Below are 9,054 nucleotides of genomic sequence, written 5' to 3'. Positions count from 1 at the left end.
CTTTTAAAGAAATAAATGAAGGGGCAGGAAAGGAACCTCAAAGAATGCATGGATGGGAAAAACGTAGAAGATTGATGGGGAGGAAGAAAATGGATCAGGAAGAGGAAACTGATGAAAGGGGGAGAGGTGGGGAAATGAGGTCGTGGGTGAGACAGGAGAGGCTGGGGCTGCCGGACAAGGACTAGTCAAAGCGGCTTCAGAGACGTGGCGTCGCTTGGCTCCTCACCGTTACACTTCATTTACTGCCTGTGTTTGCTCTAAGGGCCACAAAGCCAAACTCCCCCAGCCTTCCAGTCCTCCGAAGCTCGATGCTCCCCTTTCCGCCACTAACTCACCTCTGCCTCCCCCATCCCGGCTCCGTCACTCTGCGTCTGCCTTCCTGTGTTCTCCTTCCAAAATTCTCTCCAGCTCCCCGTGGTCCCTCCAAATTCTGGCCATCCTTTGAGGACCCCTGCAAGCCTCCTGCTCCCTGAAGCATTCCCAGCTGACACTGAGGTCACTCCTCTCTGACCTGTGGCCCCGGTCTCTCCCTGCTCCAGCCTCATAAATCTCATCATGGTGTCCAGTAGTATCCCCAAAATGTGTCTGACTCTTCCAAACCCTACATTAGGATGTAAGCTCAATGAGATAGAGGCAGGGTTTGGTTTGTTCACTGCTGTGTCCCAGTGCCCAGAGGAGTGCTTGGCACCAAACAGGCACTCGATAGCTATTAGTTTAATGCATCCCAATGTTCACAGCAGCATTATTTACAACAGCCAAGATATGGAAGCATCTTAAGTGTCCATCAACAGATGAATGGATAAGGAACAATGGAGTATTACTACTCAGCCATAAAAAAAAGAACAAAATTTTGCCATTTGCAGCATGGATGGACTTGAAGGGTATTATACTAAGTGAAATAAGTCAGAGAAAGACAAATACTGTATGATTTCACTTACATGTGGAATCTCAAAAATACAACAAACCAATGAATTTAACAAAAAAGAAGCAGACTTAGATGTAGGGAGCAAATCAGTGGTTACCAGTGCTGGGAGGGCGGGGCGAGGGCCACCTAGGGGCAGGGCAGTGAGAGATACAGACTACTGGTTTTAAGATGGGCTCAAGGATGTACCATACACCACAGGGAAGATAGCCAATATTTTGCAATAACTGTAAATGGAAAGTAACCTATAAAAATTATATAAAAATGTTTAAGGGTAAAAAGAACTATTCATTTCGAACCAGTCAATCCTAAAGGAATATTCATTGGAAGGACTGATGCTGAAGCTCCAATATTTTGGCCACCTGATGAGGAGAGCTGACTCACTGGAAAAGACCCTGATGCTGGGAAAGACTGAAGGCAAACGGAGAAGTGGGTGGCAGAGGATGAGATGGTGAGATAGCATCACCGACTCAATGGATATGAATTTGAGCAAAGTCCTGGAGATAGTGAAGGACAAAGGAGCCTGGAGTGCTGCAGTCCATGGAGTCTCAAAGAGTCACGACTCAAAAAAAGGGTCTCACAAAGACACGACTTAGTGACTGAATAACAATAATTAATTGAAAAAAATGAATGAACTGCTATAGTAGCAACAGCCAGGAGGACACAATTCACTTGCATTGCATTACTGATGTTACTTGGCTGTCTAATTTTCCCAAATGGACTGCAAAAATCCTTTAGGATCAGGAGCCCTATGCATGTGTATTCCTCTGGGCTTTAGCACAAAGCTGTGCACATAGGTGATTTATTCACAGATTAAACAGCCCAGTCCCACAACAGAACAAGCCCATGTCTAAAGCCTCCTTTTTCAAAGCCTGGGAACCACATGCTAACTCACACAAAGAATATTTGTTCCTGTGGGAAAGGTTGGGGGCGGGAGGAGAAGGGGACAACAGAGAATGAGATGGCTGGATGGCATCACCGACTCTGTGGACATGAGTTTGAGTGAACTCCGGGAGTTGGTGATGGACAGGGAGGCCTGGCGTGCTGTGATTCATGCGGTCGCAGAGAGTCAGACACGACTGAACTGAACTGAACAGACTCTTAAGAGTATGTGCTTGAACCCTGTATCAGATCAGCATAATACATTTTCCTGTGTTTCATTCTCATTATTCTTTAATGGGACATGTTTTATCTATACATCTGATTAGAAGCAGGCTCGGAGTCCTTTCTGACTCGGTTCCTCCTGCGGTGGTCTGCCTGCACCACCTGAGCACCCAGAAGAAGCTCAAGGCAGACCAACCTTGATTAGAGACAAAGGCCTTGCAGGGCTTGAGACCTGTTGCCCTGCAAGTCCCTGCGAGGCTGAAAGCAGGGCTTCTGATTGGCTGCCAGTGACATCACACTCCTGGCACCTTTTCTCCCCAGATGTACATCTGCTTTATCTTAGTGTCCCTTTCACAATAGCAACAAGACACAACAGGAAGCAAACGTCTAGAGCCGTTCCATCCGCGCCAGGTTCAGGGTTTTCTCACAGCATCGCTCTGACAAAAAGGCCACTCCATGTCACTTCTGTGGGCTTTCCCACCAGAGTAATCGCTGTGGGCGGGGTGGACTTTGTGTTCTGTCTTATTTGCTGTCTACATGGAACTGCTATTGAAATGACTAACAGTCACATCATCGCTGCATTAGGAAGCAATTATCTGAAAACAAATTCATTTCCTGAGTCATCCAGTTTATTTAGCCTGCATTCCTCTCTTTCTTTTCAAAAAATTATCTCAGGAGGAAAGAAATTCAAACTTCTTATAGTACCTGCTGCTCCTTTGTCAGGAGATTATGTAGCTTATTTAGATGGATTCACAGAGGTATTATGTTTGCCCATATTACTGGGTCTGTTCCATTCTAATCCTGAATTTATCAATATTTTCAAAAGACAAATGCCTTTCAGGATTAATTCCTTTGCCTTTCATGCCTTTGTGTGATACATGACTAATGCCATATTCACTAGCTCATCAACTGCCTGGCTTGGTTTTTGCCTTCTTCTCCTTTTCTTTTCTCTCTTCTTTGCTTCCTTTTTTTTTTAAGATATGTGTTTTAGAGATACAAATACTTTCATATCTTCTTGAAATTCTGTATGAGTTTCCTGTAGCTGCTGCAGCAAATCACCACAAACTCAGAGGCTGAAATCAACAGGAATACAGTCTCTCCTTTCTGGAGGGCAGAAGTCTGAAATCAGTACCTTCGGCTGGATATGGAGGTATCAGCAGGTGATAGCAGGGGTTCTTAGAGAGACTCTTGCCTCTTCTAGGCTCTGGTGGTCAGTGAAGTGAAAATTGCTCTGTCGTGTCCGACTTTTTGCGATCGCATGGGCTTTAGTACGTGGCATTCTCCAGGCCAGAATACAGGAGTGGGTAGCATTTCCCTGGGGGCCGGTGGCCTTCCTTGAATTGTGCCCCCTTGTCTCTCTTGGGCAAGAGTCACACCATTGCCCCTTGTGTCTCTTGTCTTCGTCTCTCCCGTGATGGCATTTAGGGCCCTCCTGGATATCCCAGGATAACTTCTCCATGACAAGAGCCTTGACTTAATCCCATCTGCAAAGACCCTTATTCCTTAGAAGGTGACACTTACAGGTGTCAAGAGTTAGGATCTGCTATCTTGGGGGCCATTATTCAGCCCACCACATTTTCCATTCCCTGCTCTCCACAACTCACAGAGTATTTTCTATCTACTTGTAAAGGTTGATGGAAAGGAAAGAAAGAGCAGCTCTACAGGAGTGAGAAGACAGTTCAGCCTTTCCTTGACTATTTGTTCCTTCCCGAATCGAGGTGGGTTCCTGCTTCCCAAGAAAACATGGAGAGTGGGAGGTATTTCACTCTGCAAGCTGTGGGGATGCTGGCGCGTGGGGTGGGGGGCACGGTCCCCTCTCTTCCTCCGAGGCAGGAAGGGCACCGACGTGTGACACAGGCTCATCCAATCAGATGTGCTCACTGAGGGGTTCTGACCCGGAGGGTGCGGGGCACGGCCATCTGCTTCCAGGTCAGCAGCGTCGCGGGTCAGGAGCGGCGCCCCGCCCCGCAGCGTCCACTGGCGGCAGCCTCTGCGCAGACCTCCTGCCCTGCAGCCTGGCGGCGCTCTCCGTCTGCTGGTCACCTCCCCCTCCCAGGGCTCCGCTCTCCCTTCCATCCCGGTTCTCCCACATTCCTGCCCATCTGTGAGCTACTACTGAACGTCCTGCATTCCTTGCCTGTTGAGGTTAGCCCGACTTGGCCTCTGTAGTTTGTAATCACGCACCCTCCCCGACTTGGAAATGGCCAGGTCCAAAGCTCTCTTTCTATAAAGCCTGGCCATCCCTCCACTCAGGGCAAGATCCGCACGAGAGGACGATGCAGGCCAGGCTGGGGCAGGGTCTGCGATGCCCATCGCAGGACTGGTGGGAAACACCTAAATGTCTGTGTGATATAAAAAAAAGTGCCTTCAGGTTATGAACCACTGTGCAGAATATGAAAAGAAGGAAAAGTGTATAGCTGTGGGACGCAGCCTTTAAAAAAAAAAAACATTGTAATGCCCTTTTTACTATCTTGAAATAAAATTCATCAATAACCTATTTATATAATTTTAAAAGCTCACTACAACATAAAGGAAAAAATTATATATAAATAATTATCTGTATGTAAAATGTTATAAATTATTAAAGAAATACTTCATATATATAAATATAGATTTCAACGCTCACATCACTGCATGCATGCTTAGTCACTTCAGTCGTGTACGACTCTGTAGCCCACCAGGCTCCTCTATCCATAGGATTCTCCAGGCAAGAACACTGGAGTGGGTTGTCATTCCCTCTTCCAGGGGATCTTCCCGACCCAGGGATGGAACCCGCATATCCTGTGACTCCTGCAGGCAGATTCTTTATCACTGAGCCACAGGGGAAGCCCATGACTGCATCAGAGGACCCTGCAAGTTTATAACATGGAGAACTACATTCCGCTGAATGAAAACCAGAGAGCAGAACCAGACACAGAGCACAATTACAGGCCTTCCGAAGAACAAAAGCCACAGATGCGTATCGACCCACATCACTCTGTACAGAAAGAAAACCGAGAAGAAGAAAGTGCTGGGGGAGTGGTGAGGAGGAGACACTTTCACATTTTGTGCTTTTTCTGTACTCTTTGTATCTTTAATTAAAGTAATGTGTTACTTCTGTCATTAAGAAAAAATAAAAACATGAAAAGAAGGAAAGAAAGTGATCAGCGTAGCATTGTGTGCTCCAAGCAGTGTGGGAAAGATGCCGGATCAGATCACGTGGAGAAGAGAAGGGCTGGGCTAGTTTGCAATGGAGACTCTGCAGCTCCAGGGAGGAGAACACTTTGTTTTCTGTCGTGGTCATTAGAATGAGGTTAGCGATTAGTGGCCACATGATCTTGTGCAAGGTCACCTGCCAGGTGTGCTATCCTGAGGTCACAGCACTCCCTTATTTATAGCATCACAGTGTTGTTTGTGTTGCCATCACCGCACTCCTGGGTTGGAACGCCTTACCTGTGGAGCTGGGAACTGATGCCAAACAGCCGAGGATCCAGGTGGTCCTGTCCCCGTCACCAGGGGTCTCTGACTGTAACTCGCTTGCACTGTGGCAGTCTTCAAGCCAAACACCTGGAGAGCCTTTATTCTTTGGTTTTTCAATTGACACTTAGTGCAAAGCTAAATATTAGGTTGGTACAAAAGTAATCGCAGTTTTTGTGTTGTTGAAATTAGTCTTTGATATTGGAATACATTCTTAAATGTGGTTATGTTATACATCATTTTAATGCACATTTCTTGCTTTGTTTATTTTGCTAATGTTTTATTACTTGCTGTTTATATTTATTTTAGACTATGGAAATTAAGTTAGACAAAAAGCAAATTCGAGAGGTTTTCTTATTCGAGTTCAAGATGGGTTGTAAAGCAGCAGAGACAACTCAAAACACCAACACTGCGTTTGGCCCAGGAACTGCTAGCCAATGAACAGGGCAGTGGTGGTTCAAGAAGTTTTGCAAAGCAGACGAGAACCTTGAAGATGAGAAATGTAGTGGCCGGCCACTGGAAGTTGTCAATGACCAACTGAGAGCCATCATCGAAGCTGATCCTCCTACACAAGAAGTTGCCAAAAAATTCAGTGTCAACCATTTTATGGTCATTCTGCAAATTGGGAAGGTGAGAAAGTTTGATAAGTGGGTGTCTCATGAGCTGACTGCAAGCAAAAAGATTGTTGTTTTGAAGTGTCGTCTTCTCTTATTCTACGCAATAATAACAAAACATTTCTCGATGGGATAGTTATATACAATGAAAAATAGATTTTATATGACAATCGGCAACAACCAGCTCAGTGGTTGGACAGAAAAGAAACTCCAAAGCACTTCCCAAAGCCAAACTTGCACCAAAAAAGGTCATGGTCACTGTTTGGTGGCCTGCTGCTAGTCTGATCCACCACAGCTTTCTGAATCCCAGTGAAACCATTACATCTGAGAAATATGCTCAGCAAATCAATGAGATGCACCCCAAACTGCAATGCCTGCAGTTGGCATTGGTCAACAGAATGGGCCCAATTCTTCTCCATGACAACATCTGATGGCTTGTCTGTCACACAACAGTGCTTCAAAAGTTAAACGAATTGGGTTACAAAGTTTTGCCTGACCTCTTGCCAACGAACTATCACTTCTTCAAGCATCTTGACAGCTTTCTGCAGGGAAAACACTTCCACAACCAGCAGGACACAGAAAATGTTTTCAAAGAGTTTGTCGGGGAAAAAAAAAAGAGTTTGTCGAATCCCGAAGCACAGATTTTTATACTATAGGAATAAACAGACTTATTTCTCACTGGCAAAAATGTGTTGATTGTAATGGTTTCTATTTTGATTAATAAAGATGTGCTTGAGCCTAGTTATAATGATTTAAAATTCAGGGTCCGAAACCACAATTGCAGGTCAGGAAGCAACAGTCAGAACTGTATATGGAACAACAGACTGGTTCCAAATAGGAAAAGGAGTACGTCAAGGCTGTATATTGTCACCTTGCTTATTTAACTTCTATGCAGAGTACATCATGAGGAACGCTGGGCTGGAAGAAGCACAAGCTGGAATCAAGATTGCTGGGAGAAATATCAATAACCTCAGATATGCAGATGACACTACCCTTATGGCAGAAAGTGAAGAGGAACTCAAAAGCCTCTCGATGAAAGTGAAAGAGGAGAGTGAAAGGGTTGGCTTGAAGCTCAACATTCAGAAAACAAAGATCATGGCATCTGGTCCTATCACTTCATGGGAAACAGATGGAAAAACAGTGGAAACAGTGTCAGACTTTATTTTTTTGGGCTCTAAAATCACTGCAGATGCTGACTGAAGCCATGAAATTAAAAGACGCTTACTCCTTGGAAGGAAAGTGATGACCAACCTAGATAGCATATTAAAAAGCAGAGACAGTACTTTGCCAACAAAAGTCCGTCTAGTCAAGGCTATGGTTTTTCCCGTGGTCATGTATGGATGTGAGAGTTGGACTATGAAGAAAGCTGATTGCCGAAGAATTGATGCTTTTGAACTGTGGTGTTAGAGAAGACTCTTGAGAGTCCCTTGGACTGCAAGGAGATCCAACCAGTCCATTCTAAAGGAGATCGATCCTGGGTGTTCACTGGAAGGACTGATGCTAAAGCTGAAACTGCAATACTTTGGCCACCTCATACGATGAGTTGACTCACTGGAAAAGACTCTGATGCTGGGAAAGGTTGGGGGTGGGAGGAGAAGGGGACGGCCGAGAATGAGATGGCTGAATGGCATCACCGACTCTGTGGACATGAGTTTGAGTGAACTCTGGGAGTTGGTGATGGACAGGGAGGCCTGGCGTTCTGTGATTCATGGGGTCACAGAGAGTCGGACACGACTGAGTGACTGAACTGAACTGAACAGAACACTTCTTTGTTTGCCAAAATCCAAAGCAATGGAAACAGCATTAGGCTTAAATTCCTGCTCTACAATTTAACAAATATTCTCTGAGCTTTCCTTTCCTTGTCTGTAGAATGAGGATGAATTAAAGTGAAGTAAAAGTTCTTTGCGACTCCATGGACTACACAGTGCATGGACTGCTCCAGGCCAGAATACTGGAGTAGGTAGCCTTTCCCTTCTCCAGGGGAATCTTCCCAACCCAGGGATCGAACCCAGGTCTCTTGCATTACAGGAGGATTCTTTGAGGATAATATATTCACTTCATAACGTTTGTTAGGAGTAACAAAAAAGATAGTGTATGTCAAACACAGATTTTTTAAACCTGAAGAATTTCAGCTGCCAGCCATCATGAAGAAAGACAGAACCTGGAGCATGCATTCAGCCAAGTTAACTGCCTGCTAAATCAAACATTAGGAGTCTTCAGAGGGATATAACAGAGATTCAGAACCTTTACAGTTCACAGGTGTATGGATCTGGGTTCTCTAGAGAAACAAACCATAAGGAAATGGCTCACACAGATAATGGAGTCTGAGACGTCCCAAGATCTGCAGTTGACAAGCTAGAGACACAAGAAAGCTGATTCCCTGGGAATTCCCTGGAGTTAGGACTCAACACTTTCACTGCTTTGGCCCAGATTCAAGATCCCACAATGAAAAAAAAAAAAAAAAAACCAGCCGATGGTGTAGTTCTAGTCTGAGTCTGAAGGGCAGATGATCAGGAGAGATGATGATGTAAGTTTGAGTCTGAAGCTGAGAGTCCAAAGGAGGAGAAGGCTGATGTTTCAGCTCGAAGACAATCAGGGAGTGAATTCTATTTTTTTGCTATTTTTACACCTTCTGTTAATTGGATAAGGGCCACCTACATCGGGGAGGGCAATCTCCTCTACTCAGTCTACCAATTCAAATATTAAACTCTTCCACAAACACCCTCGATAACATTTAACCAAACATTATCTGGCACTCCACGTACGCCCCCCCAAAAAAGTGAGTGTTAGTCGCTCAGTCGTGCCCGACTCTTTGCAACCCCATGGACTGTAGCCTGCCAGGCTCCTCTGTCTATGGAATTATCCAAGCAAGAATACTGGACTGGGTTGCCATACCCTCCTCCAGGGATTCCTCCTGATTCAGGGATTGAACCTGAGTATCCCGTGTCGCAGGCAGAT

At 45.2% G+C, this 9,054-nt stretch overlaps 1 long non-coding RNA gene across 1 annotated transcript; it reads left to right on the top strand.

The window, feature by feature from the left end:
• Positions 1–2,806: 2,806 nt before the first annotated feature.
• On the top strand, positions 2,807–5,076 carry LOC129562769 (uncharacterized). Its single transcript, XR_008687256.2, has 3 exons — positions 2,807–3,176; positions 3,657–3,744; positions 4,724–5,076. It is a non-coding gene; the product is annotated as an uncharacterized LOC129562769 (long non-coding RNA).
• The last annotated feature ends 3,978 nt before the right edge of the window (positions 5,077–9,054 follow it).

The sequence above is a fragment of the Moschus berezovskii genome, chromosome 9 (genome assembly GCF_049115385.1).
Source record: "Moschus berezovskii isolate FMDL1 chromosome 9, NW_MosBer_1.0, whole genome shotgun sequence".
In the NCBI taxonomy this organism is placed as follows: Eukaryota; Metazoa; Chordata; class Mammalia; order Artiodactyla; family Moschidae; genus Moschus; species Moschus berezovskii.
The sequence above is the reverse complement of the archived record's forward strand: the minus strand, read 5'-3'. Positions and strand labels throughout refer to the sequence as shown.